Raw genomic sequence first — 14,167 nt, forward strand, 5'->3', positions numbered from 1 at the left:
AATTTTGAAAAACTTGTCATCATCATTTATGTTTCTGTAGAACCTTTGGAGTAAGACTACTCTCTTCTACAATATGCATGACTGTAAGATTTAGGTATTTTTAAAAATGAAGCAAGTTGTCTTCAGATTTAAAGTGCAGTGCCTTCAATTTTGGGCACTGCATTTTGGTTGGATGTATTCAGCCTTTTAAGGAGTTACAGTGAGGCTAAGACACCAAAAAGGGCTGAAAGGTTTGAAACAACATTTGATTTGATTGATTCAGTTTTTGAAGAATCCCAGCCAAGGGAACATCAACTTTGGTCTAATTTTAAGGTTGTGGAAAGCTGGGATTGTTTAACAAAAGCTGCTGATAGGTCATTGAAGGATTTGTTTAGGACTTTGGAAACGCAGCATAGAGATTGAGGTAAGATACAGATTAGGTGTGGTCTACTTAATAGTCTTCTGCTATCAGTTGAGCGGCCTACTCCTGTGCTCTTTCTCAGCCATCCTAAAAATATGGTCATAGACTGTCTTCTGCTGGTGGTGTTCCAATGGCTTTGTTACATCATGGGCTCCAGGATAATGTCTGTATCACTGGGTTTGCTCATGTTCCCACAACGTTGCTGTTTTCCATTGGAGGCAAATCTCTTGTTAGAAAGGTTTTGTTTTTGGTGTAACCATGATTAGTTAGTATACTCTGCATATAATAGATGTCACAATCACTGTTCATCGGTGATCGTCATTTGAGTTCACTGTTGAGTTCACTGACCAAGTGAACTGCTCTGATCTGAATGGTGCCAATGTTCTTTTAAGTCTGGGTGTAGTTGCACTTATCCAGATGAGCAATGAATATTCTAACACACTCCTCATTTGAACCTGGTCAAAAATGGTGAAGCTTTGAATGATCAGGAATTGAATCATTCATCATTGATCAGAATTAGTGTTCAGTTCTGGGCATTGCACCTCCGGATTGATATTTGTTTTGAAGGGGGTGAAATACAGTGGCAACAGAATAGTACATGAGCTAAAAGAATTGTTATAAAACCAAGTTATGTCCTTTCTGTGAAGCAGTGCAGTCTCGCTCCAATTTTAAGGGCATATTCCTTTTTTGTTCAGAATTTTCTCACCAGAGGAAATACATCCACTCTATCTTCCTTAACATTCTCTATCATCGTAAATGCCATAGTTAAATCATTGTTTAAACTATTTTCCCTTGCTATTGAAAGTACATTATTAATATGGCAAAAACAGTAATGCTTCTGGTAAGTGCTGGACTTCAGGATGTTGCTGTGGGTTGATGATTATTCTGAAGGATTGTGAAAATGTCTGGCATTTCACTTGTTGATCATTACTTTTGGCTTGTGTAAAGGAAATGTCATCGACCAACATTGGTTGATGTTGTCTAGATCTCTGTCTAGTCTGGAATGTGCTGCTTATTGTAGGAGTTGGAAACCGGTGAACAGCCTGACATCTCCCTCTTGTCTAAGAAAGCTGGTTGATAAAATGGATTAATATCCTAAGCTAAGACATTTCACTGCAGAAATCTCATAGAGGTATGTTGGTTAGCTTCTGACAATCCCATTCACTACCATTCTGGCAATCCCTATGAGGTTTAAAAATGAGCATTTCACAGCCATCTTACCACATATCAGCTCTAACTCCAGTCAGTGGAGGAAATTGTCTTTTGATTGCCATTGATTTGAACGTTACAATGATTCGTTAGTTGAATGTTGCCTTCATGTTGAGAGCAGTTATTATTTTCACTCCTTTGCCATTCAACATCTGCATTCCCCTCTAAATGAAAAAAAACTGATGATCTCTCTGCCTGAGGGGTTCTGGCAAAATTACTGGTGAGCAGTTTATTGGTGGTTTGGCCTCTTTCTTGCTAATGACACCATTAAAGATTCCTATCATTCCACTAATGATAGTGGAGAAGAGTATTGACGCAAAACATGGTGTGTTATGCTTTTAGACATGGATAAGTACCCTTGTGCTAGACATAATGGAACAGTTTGGTTTGGTCAGGTACACGAGACTTTAATATGATTGTGTGATCTGGTTGGGGTCAACAGATTTTCCTGTGTCCATAATATTCAACTACTTTTTACTACAATGCACAATGAATTGAATTGACTGGATACTTGCATTTATGAAGATGAAAAGTTTGGGAGGATGTTGTGGCATTGCCTAATTTCCATTTTTAGTGATATATCATGCGTTCATGTCAGAATAGGAATGTTTCATGCAACTGCTGATGGAGTGTTGTCAGATTTCAAGTCCTAGATGAGATAGCTACCTCTACTAATCTCCAGTCCCTAAGTTTTAGTGAGTTTAATGTTGATGGGTTTGACTGGATTGATACTGCCTTGATCTTCACCTACGTAGGATGCCTAGCACATTGATGATATGCCTAACCAGTTTTAGTATCACAGAGGCGTGTTTGTTTGGGTATAGATATAGTTGTTTGGCATGTGAATCAATTTTTTGACTGCCAACTGGATACCATTTAACCAATAAAACTGGTTCAATTTCTGAACTTAAGTCATGTTATTTGCATCCTTAATTGAGGTCTACAATGAGTATTGTGACTAAAAATAAAGACTAGATTTAACCACCAATCATCATAAGTTAATGGTGAATCTATCCCTAAGAAATTTTCCTTCAATACATTTTTTTAAAAAGTTTTTTAAAAATGGGAGAAGTAGAATTTTAAAATTGAGATAACTTTGGGGATAGCTAAATGGAGTTGGGAAGTTTATGAATTAATAACTGAAGAGGGAGCATGATTGGGCCTTATTCAGGAATTAACTTACTGCAGACTAAATTTCAGCAAAGATCACGAGAGTTTGACAATAAACATCACGTGGGACTGAGCTTTTGTGCCACAAGTGAATGAATTGAGTTTTTTAATGACTATATGGCAGCTTTTGTTTTATTTACTGATGCATGCCAAACCTTCAAGGATGTACTTAACTTAATTTAGTATGGATTGTGCCGGGGTTGGGATGATGGGGGGGTGTATTGGCTGGATTCCTGTGCATGTTTTTTTGTTTTCAGCAGGTTTCCCCCCGTGGAAGCAAGATTGTTTGGTTGGTTGGTTTTGGTTCATTATCAGGCATGGAATACTCGGGAAGAGGCTACAGGAGCAGGAAAGGAATCTGTTGCTATGTTAGCATTAGATTTGGTGGGAGGATCTTATACAGCGTGTCCCGCGACAGGCAGAAAGCTTCGTGGGCTCAGAGGCAGCATTCTTGCTCCTTATGGCACAGAAACAATCCCATAGGGTTGCTTGCTTTTCTCTAGAAGTTTATTGTCCCCTTTTTAAGCTGCCAGATTTCCCAAGGCCTAGGAACCTTGGCTAGCCAAAGATGAACAGGTAAATATATCATGGTATTGCTAGATTCTTCATCAAACTGGCTAAACCACATCCTCCGAAATGACTTCCAATGCACCTCTTGTTCGCCCTTGATTAAACCCCAGTGGTTGGATTAGGGTTGCTTTAATAATGATCCCAATTTGTAGACTCCACCTAGCCCACTTCTGGGGGGTGATATTGCCCCATTTGGTCTTGTGGTGTCTGATGTTAGTTGCAGTTTTGTAACCATCACACTAAATTTAAGCATGTACATAAAACACTTTCCAAAACCTATTTCTTGAGGCAATGTACTTGTTCACTAAGGAACGAGAGAGTGTTCATGTGATCTAAGGAAACTGTTACATTGCAAGAAAGTGTTAGCAAAAACCTGAAAGTAGCATTTGTGGCACAGAAGAAAAGCCAAACGTTCAACAGGGCATGTTAGTTAGCACTTTTCCAATAATATTATGATTGTGTTCCATTTAGTCTTGCGAATATTTTCTATTGTAAATATAACTCAAGTTGTAGGAAATGACAGTTTTGATATTTCATTCTCTCCTGATTGAACATTATAGTGAGGCACTGATAATTTGGATACCTAGAATTAATTCAGATAGATGTTAAGAAAATTGAGTGGCATGAATAGTTGGAAGTTTTTTTCCCAGGTTTGGAATGCAAATTACTAGGGGACATAGGTTAAGGTAAAAGGGAGCAAGTTTAAAGGACATGTGAAGGGCCAGTTTCTTTTTAAACACAAGATGAGAAGTGTCTGGAATGCGCTATCAGAGGAAGTAGCAGAAGCAGATATATGAATAGACAGGGAATAAATGGATATGGATCACGTCGAGGCAAAAGGGGTTTTCAGTTTCGAAAGGAGTCACGTGTAAGTACAAGCTTGGTGAGCCGAAAGGCCTGTTCCTGTGTTGTTCTGCTCTTTGTTCTTGTTAATTGTTACATGACTGCGTTACATTAACTGAGTGCAGCAATGCTTGAGCGACTCTGCTTTCAACTTGATTGCGGTGCTGTCTCCAACACTTTTATATGGGACAAGGCTTCAGCTGTCCAATGTAGTACTATTTATTTCTGATTTTAAAAAAGTCATGGTTAAACTTTTTTTAGCCAGCTTCTGTATCAAACTTTGCTGTCAAACAGATGCTGCACAAGTGGCCTGGAGTTAAGTTGTATGATTCGTTTGAGAGTAAAAAATGTGTGGCCTGCAAAGTGTCTTGAGGGAGAACATTAAGCTGATGAAGAGGAAAAATATCTGTGCATTTTTTATGAGGAGGCATGTTTCGTCTTACCTTTTTTGATGCATTAGATATAATTAGGTTTGAACTAATAATACATTTTCTTTGTATAATAGAAAATGTTGAGCACTCTGGTAGATCTAAAGCACATATTCATTACACTGGTTTTAAAAAAAAATCCAAGGTTCAGGGGTGATGTAACAGTTAGCCATGCAGTTCCACAATATACTGTTCTGTACTTGCAAAAATACTATAAGCATTTGTGAATACAAGTAAATTGCGTTCTAAAACACTGACCATCTTTATGATTTGTTTACAAGTCTTGCATGCATTGTCAAGTTTATTTAAAACTTCCCCTGTCAAACATTAATGTCAGAACAAAGTAAATTTCAACCCAGTGAGTTTGTCTGTTTGCCTTCCCTGCAAGCAAATAGTTCTTTTCAAATTTGTTTCTTTATCCTTTCAAATCTAGCAAGATTCTTAAAGGGGTTTGATAAATGTTGATAATATTGTGATTACATCAAACTCCACATCTTGAGGGCATGCCTATTACTGTAAACAGCATGTGACCTGACTCCTCATCTGCTAGTCTTGGGCCAAAATATTGTCACTGTACAACAGATGGTCATAATGTTTACAAAGGCAAAGAGTGTCACGTATTTAATTACTGGTTTCTTTTAAGTCAGAAAACTACAAGCTGTTACAGTTGTCCATCAATCACAGTCTAACAATCTAGATTTGTAACGCAGTGCAACTCTGAGTGCTGCTCTGAAAAAGCAGTCACTTTCCAATTAAATGTTAACCAAGGTCCCTTCTGTGCAACTGGCTGTAAACTATCCCATGGTACTACTAGGAGTAGAAAATGGGGCTTGTTCCTGTATTATATACATCGATTCTTCAAGCAACACCATTGAAACAGTTCAGATTACTTACAGTGTGGAAACAGGCCCTTCGGCCCAACAAGTCCACACCTACGCGCAACCCACCCATACCCCTACATATACCCCTTACCTAACACTACGGGCAATTTAGCATGGCCAATTCACCTGACCCGCACATCTTTGGCCCAGTTGATCTGGGCTTATCTCCTTTTCTGTCTAGAAATTAGATGCTGGGTTATCAACAAGTGACCACAGTGATTTACAAGTTCTTAGTCATTATTTTTGGGCATTCACCGGATTTGACGTGTTATAACAATTTTGAATTATCAGTGAGTTCATTTTCCTCTTGAGTTCTCAAACATTTGGGCTGCAAATGAATGTAGTTTACAAGACTTGGCCTTGAATCCTGACAATCTAACCAATATTGCTGTGCCTTTGTGTCCAGTTTGTAGGTGATTAGTTTAAAGCTGCATGATCTTACAAGTGTGAAGATGACAACTTGAACAATGGCTTTAAACAAATTTATTGTGAAGTGCAGCTTCATCTTAACAACAATCTATCCTAACGGTATTCCATGTGAGCAGTACACGAGAGCTGCCGAGTTAAATTTTATTTGTATGTTGCTCACTAAGAGTTAGTTAGGATGAAGCTTGGAAAATATATTGAGTTTGGGTCTGAGACACTGGTTATATTTTAAATTATTTTGATAGAGGGAAGACCTATGTGGATATAGGACACAAGTTAGTTCACAATAATTCTCTTTACCCTTTAGTAACAACAATATTCTCTAACCTCCTTCAACCCTAAAGTCGCTGTCAATTTCCAATTTCCATCTCGAACAGGAGCGTCTAATCTTAACTCCAGTAAACATTCTCCCTCCCTTCTCCCAACGCTGTCTGTGGTGGTGGCCATTTGCACCTTTAGCTATGTAATTTCTTCCTGAACCTTGGTGTCCTGTTCACACTTATACTTCAAACTCACTTTGGAACCAGTTTGAGTTTTCCAATAACACTCTTTTGTCTGTTATGACAACTTGTCCTCTTCGATTACACTTGTATACTTCTCAAGTTGAAGGTGCTATCCAAGATTAGATTAGATTAGATTAGACTTACAGTGTGGAAACAGGCCCTTCGGCCCAACAAGTCCACACCGACCTGCCGAAGCGCAACCCACCCATACCCCTACATTTACCCCTTACCTAACACTAGGGGCAATTTAGCTTGGCCAATTCACCTGACCCGCACATCTTTGTGACTGTGGGAGGAAACCGGAGCACCCGGAGGAAACCCACGCAGACACGGGGAGAACGTGCAAACTCCACACAGTCAGTCGCCCGAGTCGGGAATTGAACCCGGGTCTACAGGCGCTGTGAGGCAGCAGTGCTAACCACTGTGCCACCGTGCCGCCCATAAGATATAGGCTGCTAGTTGTTGTATTAGTTTGTGTTGGCTCCTGTGGACAGGAAAACAGCACATACTGACCAAATATTGAACTACAGAAGCAATCATCCCAACACCCACAAATGAAACTGCATCAGAGCCAACACACACTGCAGCACAGAGGAACTATGCAAAACAGAGGAAAATCACCTATACAGTGTATTCAAAAAGAATGGGTACCCAATGAACAGTCTGCCGATTTTGTTCTCAGCAACAAACCCAAACATGCAGACCAAACATCCAGAAACCCTAGCCACTCTCCCCTACACCAAAGACATCTCGGAAATGACTGCCAGACTACTCGGACCCCTTGGCATCATGGTAGCCCACAAACCCACCAACACACTAAAACAGCAGCTAATGAACTTGAAACACCCTATACAGACAACAAGCAAAACTAATGTCATTTACAAAATAGTGCAAGGACTGTAACAAACACTACATTGGACAAACAGGCAGAAAACTATCCACCAGGATACATTAACACCAACTAGCCACAAAAAGACATGATCCTCTCTCTCTAGTACCCTTACATACGGATGAGTAAAGACACCACTTCGACTGGGACAATACATCCATCCTAGGACAAGCCAAACAAAGATTCACATGAGAAGTCCTAAAAATATGGCATTCCAACAGGAACTCCAAACACATTGAGTTAGAGTCTAGATTAGAGTGGTGCTGGAAAAGCACAGCAGGTCAGGCAGCATCAGAGGAGCAGGAAAATTGACGTTTCGGGCAAAAGCCCTTCATCAGAAATCCGAAACATCGATTTTTCTGCTCCTCAGATGTTGCTTTTCCAACACCACTCTAATCTAGACTCTTGTTTCCAGCATCTGCAGTCTTTGTTTTTACCATTTTGAGTTAGACCTCATCTACCACCCCCTGAGAAAAAGAACAGGAATTGACTTCACCACAGGCAATGACATCACCAACTCAAGAAATCCAAACATGTAAATAGAAAGCAGGACCTATCAGCAGTGCTTCGCCTGAGGCCAACTGAAGATATTACCTAATATAGTGATGAATCGTCGGGAAATGAACCTTCTAGCTCAGCGAGCAAACCTACATCCAGAACCTCAACCTGAGCTACAAATCTTCTCAAACCTTGCTAGCTAAAATTGCCCTGCAAAAAGACTTGAAAGACTTTTATTTACGTGGCACTTTTCACAATTTCAGGACCATTTTCAAATCAACTAAGCATTTTGATTTATACAGTCACTGTCATATAATGGGGAATACCACAGCAAATGCTCACAAATAGTGCAATAATGTTTTGAGGGGAGTAAGATGGCTAAACGTTAAGAAAATCTCCCTTTCTATTCTTTGAAATCATATTATGGGACCTTTGGCAGGCATCTTTAAAAGATAGACAGGGTCTCAGTCATGCACTGGAGTGTCGGTCAAGATTTAATGCTTGAGGTATCTGGAATAGGTTTTGAACCCGTAGTATTCTATGTCAGTTGAGTCATCTGTTTGATTTACTGATGACTATCTTGCTTTATTAGCTGCTTAACTTTGCTTTGGTCCATAAGTGGAAAAACTTGCTCCCTGTGTCTACCAAATCTTTCATAATTTTGGGATCTCCTTTGGGTAACCCCATAACCTTTTCTAGCCATAAGCCACGCAACATATTCATCCTTTCCTGATGAACATTACCTTGTATTTCTGGTATCATCCTTGTAAATGTTTGTCACATTGTTTCATTATTCCTGTATCCTTTTCATAAAGTGACAAGATTGTAAGCATTTAGTTATGTTATTAATTTACCAAATATATGCCTGTTCTACAGGTTTATTAGTGTAATTGTATTTGTTACAGTCCTCCTTGGTATTGACTATCTAGTCCTAGAAGTATGTGTTAACTAAAAGTTTAGAAATTATTTTTTAATTCCAAAATGTAAATTGTCTTTAAATGATATGATGCACTGATCCATTGGAATCTCGCTTTCCACAATTCTGAATACCCACACTTTCCCCTGTTTTAGGTTTTGCAGTTAGCTAGTAAGTCTCCCTGCATGTCCCTGACTCTACATGGTCTGATCTTCTTAGTTTGTGTAACATGTGACATCTTAACAACAGTTCTAAATTACATTTACTACATTAGCCTTGCATGCTGTCTAGGGGAGTCCAAAGCTAGAGGCCCTAGGTTTAGGTTGAGAGGGGAAAGATTTCAGAAGGTACCTAAGGGGCAATTTTTCATGCAGAGGGTTGTGCATATACTGAATGAGCTGCCAGAGGAAGTGTTGGAAGCTGATACAGTTACAACATTTAAAAGGTACCTGTATGGACATATGAATAGGAAGAGTTTAGAGGGGTATGGGCCAAATGCTGGCAAATTGGATGAGATATTTAGGATATCTGGTTGACATGGACAGGTTGGACCGAAAGGATCTGTTTCGCTTCTACCTGTTTTTTCTGTTGTCTTTTTTTTCGTCGTGATTGAATTAATTTTCCCAAGTCATTGATGATAAGCTTAATGATTTGTGATTTCCTGGACACAATTTTCCTTTTTGAGTATCAAAGTAATACTATTGAATATAAAATTGAGTTGCAAGAATGTACAAATTCTTGCAGTGAAAAAGAAGGACTTTGTACCTATTGAATCTGTGAATCAACAAGGAACCATCTAGTCTAATTCCACCTTCGAATTCTTGGTCTATGGTCCTGTAGGTTGAAGAACATGAAGCACATCCAAGCATGTTTTATACAGTATGGATTTGTGTCTCTGTCACGCTTTCAATAACGGAGTTCAAACTTCCACCATCACCCTCTGTATGAAAATAAATTCTCTACTTGCTATCTAATGATTTCACCAGTTACTTTAAACTTGTGCCTTCTGACCTTTCGACTGTGGAAGTGAGTTCTTCCTATCCCCTTAAGTTAGGCTCTCATAATTTTGTATTTTTCAATTAAATCTCCAAAGCCTCTTCTGTTCCCAATAAATAAAAACCCATAGTATGTTTGCTCTTTACTTGTGGCTAAAATTCTTAATTCCTGACAATGTCCTTCTAAATTTCTTCTGTACGGTGTCTGTGAGCTTGTATTCCTGTAATACAACGTCCAATCTCTGCAATATTCTAGCTGCAACAGAATTGATTTATACAAACCATTATTGATAGTTGTGGTTCTGTTCACTGAGCTGGGGATTTGTGTTGCAGACGTTTCGTCCCCTATCTAGGTGACATCCTCAGTGCTTGGGAGCCTCCTGTGAAGCGCTTCTGTGATCTTTCCTCTGGCACTTGTAGTGGTTTGAATCTGCCGCTTTTGGTTGTCAGTTTCAGCTGTCCGTTGCAGTGGCTGGTATATTGGGTCCAGGTCGATGTGCTTATTGATTTGAATCTGTGGATGAGTGCCATGCCTCTAGGAATTCCCTGGCTGTTCTCTGTTTGGCTTGTCCTATAATAGTAGTGTTGTCCCAGTCGAATTCATGTTGCTTGTCGTCTGCGTGTGTGGCTACTAAAGGATAGCTGGTCGTATTGTTTCATGGCTAGTTGGTGTTCATGGATGCGGATCGTTAGCTAACTTCCTGTTTGTCCTATGTAGTGTTTTGTACAGCCCTTGCATGGGATTTTGTACAGTCTTACTGCAAATTCAACCCAAACTCTGGGTCAGATATATGGATGACACCTTTTGTAATCATTAAAAACACGGAAATAGAGAACACGCACCGGATCATCAACGCCACACTCACAGTAATCCGATTCGCTAGAGAGGAAGCAGAGGACAACCAACTCCCATTCCTAGACGTGATGGTACAGAGAACACCTAATGGAGAATTCACCACAAAGATATACAGGAAAGCCACACACCCAGACCAAGTCCTGAACTATGAAAGCAACCACCCAACACATACAAAAGAAGTTGCATCAAGACACTGTTCAAAAGGGCCACAATACACTGCAGTACACCAGAACTGCAAAAAGAGGAAGAAGAACACCTTTCCAATGTATTTGCCAAAACGGATACCTGTGCAATTTCATCAACAGATGCCTAAGGGAAAGACAACTGAACGAGGACATGCCGCAACCCAAATGACTAGCCACACTACCATACATCAAGAGCATTTCCGAAGTGACAGCCAGACTACTGTGACCACTGGGACTCAGCACACAAACCAACAGCCACTCTGACAACAACTCACCAGAACGAAGGACCCGATACCCAGCATGAGCAAAACCAATGTAGAATACAAAATTCCATGCAAGGACTACACAACACTACATAGGACAAACAGGAAGACAGCTAACAATCCGCATCCATGAACACCAACTAGCCACAAAACGACACGACCAGCTATCCTTAGTAGCCACACACAGATGACAAGCAACATGAATTCGACTGGGACAACACTACTATTATAGGACAAGCCAGACCGAGAACAGCCAGGGAATTCCTAGAGGCATGGCACTCATCCACAGATTCAATCAATAAGCACATCGACCTGGACCCAATATACCGACCACTGCAACGGACAGCTAGAACTGACAACCAGAAGCGGCCAATTCAAACCACTACAAATGCTGGAGGAAAGATCACAGAAGCGCTTCACAGGAGGCTCCCAAGCACTGAGGATGTCACCTAGACAGGGGACAAAACGTCTGCAACACAAATTCCCAGCTCGACGAACAGAACCACAACAATGAGCGCCCAAGCTACAAATCTTCTCATAAACTTGGAAAACCAATATTGACTTGAAATGATAAAAGTTGCACATAAAAGTGCTGACAGCCTTAAGAAAACTTTACCTACTTCTCTTATGATCTAAAATGGGGCTCAGTGCTCTGTGTGTATGTTTTCTACCTGTTTTATGTCCATTTTAATTCCTCCAACTTAATTGAAATTAACTGCTCTCAGGTAGATAACAAGGTCTTACTGTACAATTCAGGAGACATGGCAAATAAAACGTATTAATGTGTCTACCTCACACTCAGCACTGCTGCCTCACAGCGCCAGAGACCCGGGTTCAATTCCTGCCTCAGGCGACTCTCTCTGTAAAGTTTGCACATTTTCCTCTTGTCTGCGTGGGTTTCCTCCGGGTGCTCCGGTTTCTTCCCACAATCCAAAAATGTGCAGGTTAGGTGAATTGGCCATGCTAAATTGCCCATAGTGTTAGGTGAAAGGGTAAACGTAGAGGAATGGGTCTGGGTGGGTTGCGCTTTGGTGGGTCGGTGTGAACTTGTTGGGCCGAAGGGCCTGTCTTCACACAGTAGGTAATCTAATCTAAGTCCAAGTAGTGTGAAGTAGGACAATTTCAAATGGATAAAATCCCATTCATTGTGCCCTCCTGTGGATTCAAAGATATTTACATCTAACATATGAATGCAAAATGCAATATTTATTAAATAACCCGGCATTGTAAAGTAGCAATGTAGTTCTTAAAGATTTATACTCATCTCATAAGTTGAATAATTTTGAATTGAGAGCAGAATATGTATGAGGTGAACATTGCTTTGGTTAGACATGCTGTGTTTCAAACTCGTTATTTGGCATTGACAAGCTGCTGGTATTGATGACAGCTAATTAGAATTCTGTGTCTAAAGATTTGTGCTACTGTTTCCACATCTTACCTTCTCATATGATGTATATACTATCTACTTTTGTTATAAAGATTATTTTTGAACAGTTAAAATTCATACAAATGGATACAAAAAATGCCTTTTGAATTCAGTCAGCCATATCCGAGGGAGCTGAAGGGTTGGTGACCATGGTGCTTTTCTGAGTAAGCATATAAAATAATGAATGGAACTTTTAAAGTTAATCTGTAGTAATGTTACAGCTTAAAGTATGATATAATAAGGAGAAATGGGTAATGTAGGGATGGCCAAAATCTAAGTTCTGGGTGCATTTTCGAGGCAGTTAATGTGATAAGTGAGGTCACAGGTTTCTGTGGAATGAAGGAGCAAAATGAATCTGAGCTAAGTGTTCTGTTTCATCTGTAGTTGTTTTTGTTACACAATGAATAAAGCTGACATAATGGTTGTGCTTCTTTGAGGAAAAAAAATCAGGCTTAGATCTTGACAGGATGACTTTGTTTTAGGTGAATGCATTAAAAGCCACACTCTCTGTGGCTGCTGGAAATCTGAAATAACAACAGAAAAGTCTGACCACATCTGGCAGCATCGGTGGAGAATGAAACAGAGTTAATAATACAAATCTTCTATCAGAACGGTGTTGCTCACGGATTCTTGGCAGATGTGATCTATTGTTCATTCTTAAACGTTTTATTAATCCATTTTGACTACTGAAAAGGGCACTATCCTTCATTGCTTGGCTACTTCATACAGTTTAAATTCTTCTTCTATCTGAATTTTAGATTGCGAAGGTCTTGTGTTGAATTATTTATTTCTGTTTTATTTTGTCTCTGTTGACCATCCTATATATGTTCCTGAGTCTTAATTTTGTGCAACAATTTCTTGTGTATCACATTACAGAATGCATTTTGAAAATCCAAAGACACTCCATGTACTGGTTTCCCTCTTATTCAGCCTACTGGTTTTTTTTTGAAGAATTCCATTTTTGTGAAACATTATTGTCCTTTTCATACTCGCTTTTCTAAATGCCTTTTTACTACATCTCCAATAATTCTCTATTTTCCAGATTACTGTTTCAAGCTAATTATACCATGGTTCCTTTTTTTTCTCCTCCTCTTTTCTACTTTCTAATTTAGAGATTGTTCTGGATTTTAGAATTTTAGTGTCTTAGAATGTCATCCCTGGAGTCCTGGGGATCTTTTGAAAGTTAAACTCATTAATTTGTTCAGTATTATCAGTTTCCTTATACTAATTTCTTTAAGTTTCTTGCTAGACCCTTAGTTTCCCACTATTTCTGGAATGTTTTGAAGAACCATTCAACATCTTTTCACAGGCTGTCCTTTTAGACGAGTTTCTATTCTTCTTGTCTTGCATCAAACTTAACTACATTGTGCAATTCAGTACAGCATTGACAAACTGAAGTAAACGTGCTATTTTCTACTGCTGCCCATCCTGGAAGTACCACCTATCTCATCAGAATGTCTGTCTAGTAAATGGCAGCCTATTTGATAAGCTCATGGTTTACATTCCATTATTATATGCCACATGAGTAACTAAATTATCACCAGCTTAAATAGCTTAGTTTGTAATTGTTGAAATTACAAGATGCACCAAAATTCTTTTTCTAATCTATGATAGTAGGGAACTTGAAATATATATCTTGGAGGTAAGACAGTAAGTTTTTATAATGCCAGTTTGTACTTGAGTTATGCATTGGAGACTCTGTCTCTCAG

At 39.3% G+C, this 14,167-nt stretch overlaps 1 protein-coding gene across 6 annotated transcripts in view; it reads left to right on the forward strand.

Annotated features, from left to right (window-relative positions):
* Window positions 1-14,167, forward strand: part of hdx (highly divergent homeobox) — a 90,463-nt gene that overhangs the window by 49,153 nt on the left and 27,143 nt on the right. The window lies entirely within an intron of this gene.

Source organism: Hemiscyllium ocellatum, chromosome 11 (genome assembly GCF_020745735.1).
Source record: "Hemiscyllium ocellatum isolate sHemOce1 chromosome 11, sHemOce1.pat.X.cur, whole genome shotgun sequence".
NCBI classification, from domain to species: domain Eukaryota; kingdom Metazoa; phylum Chordata; class Chondrichthyes; order Orectolobiformes; family Hemiscylliidae; genus Hemiscyllium; species Hemiscyllium ocellatum.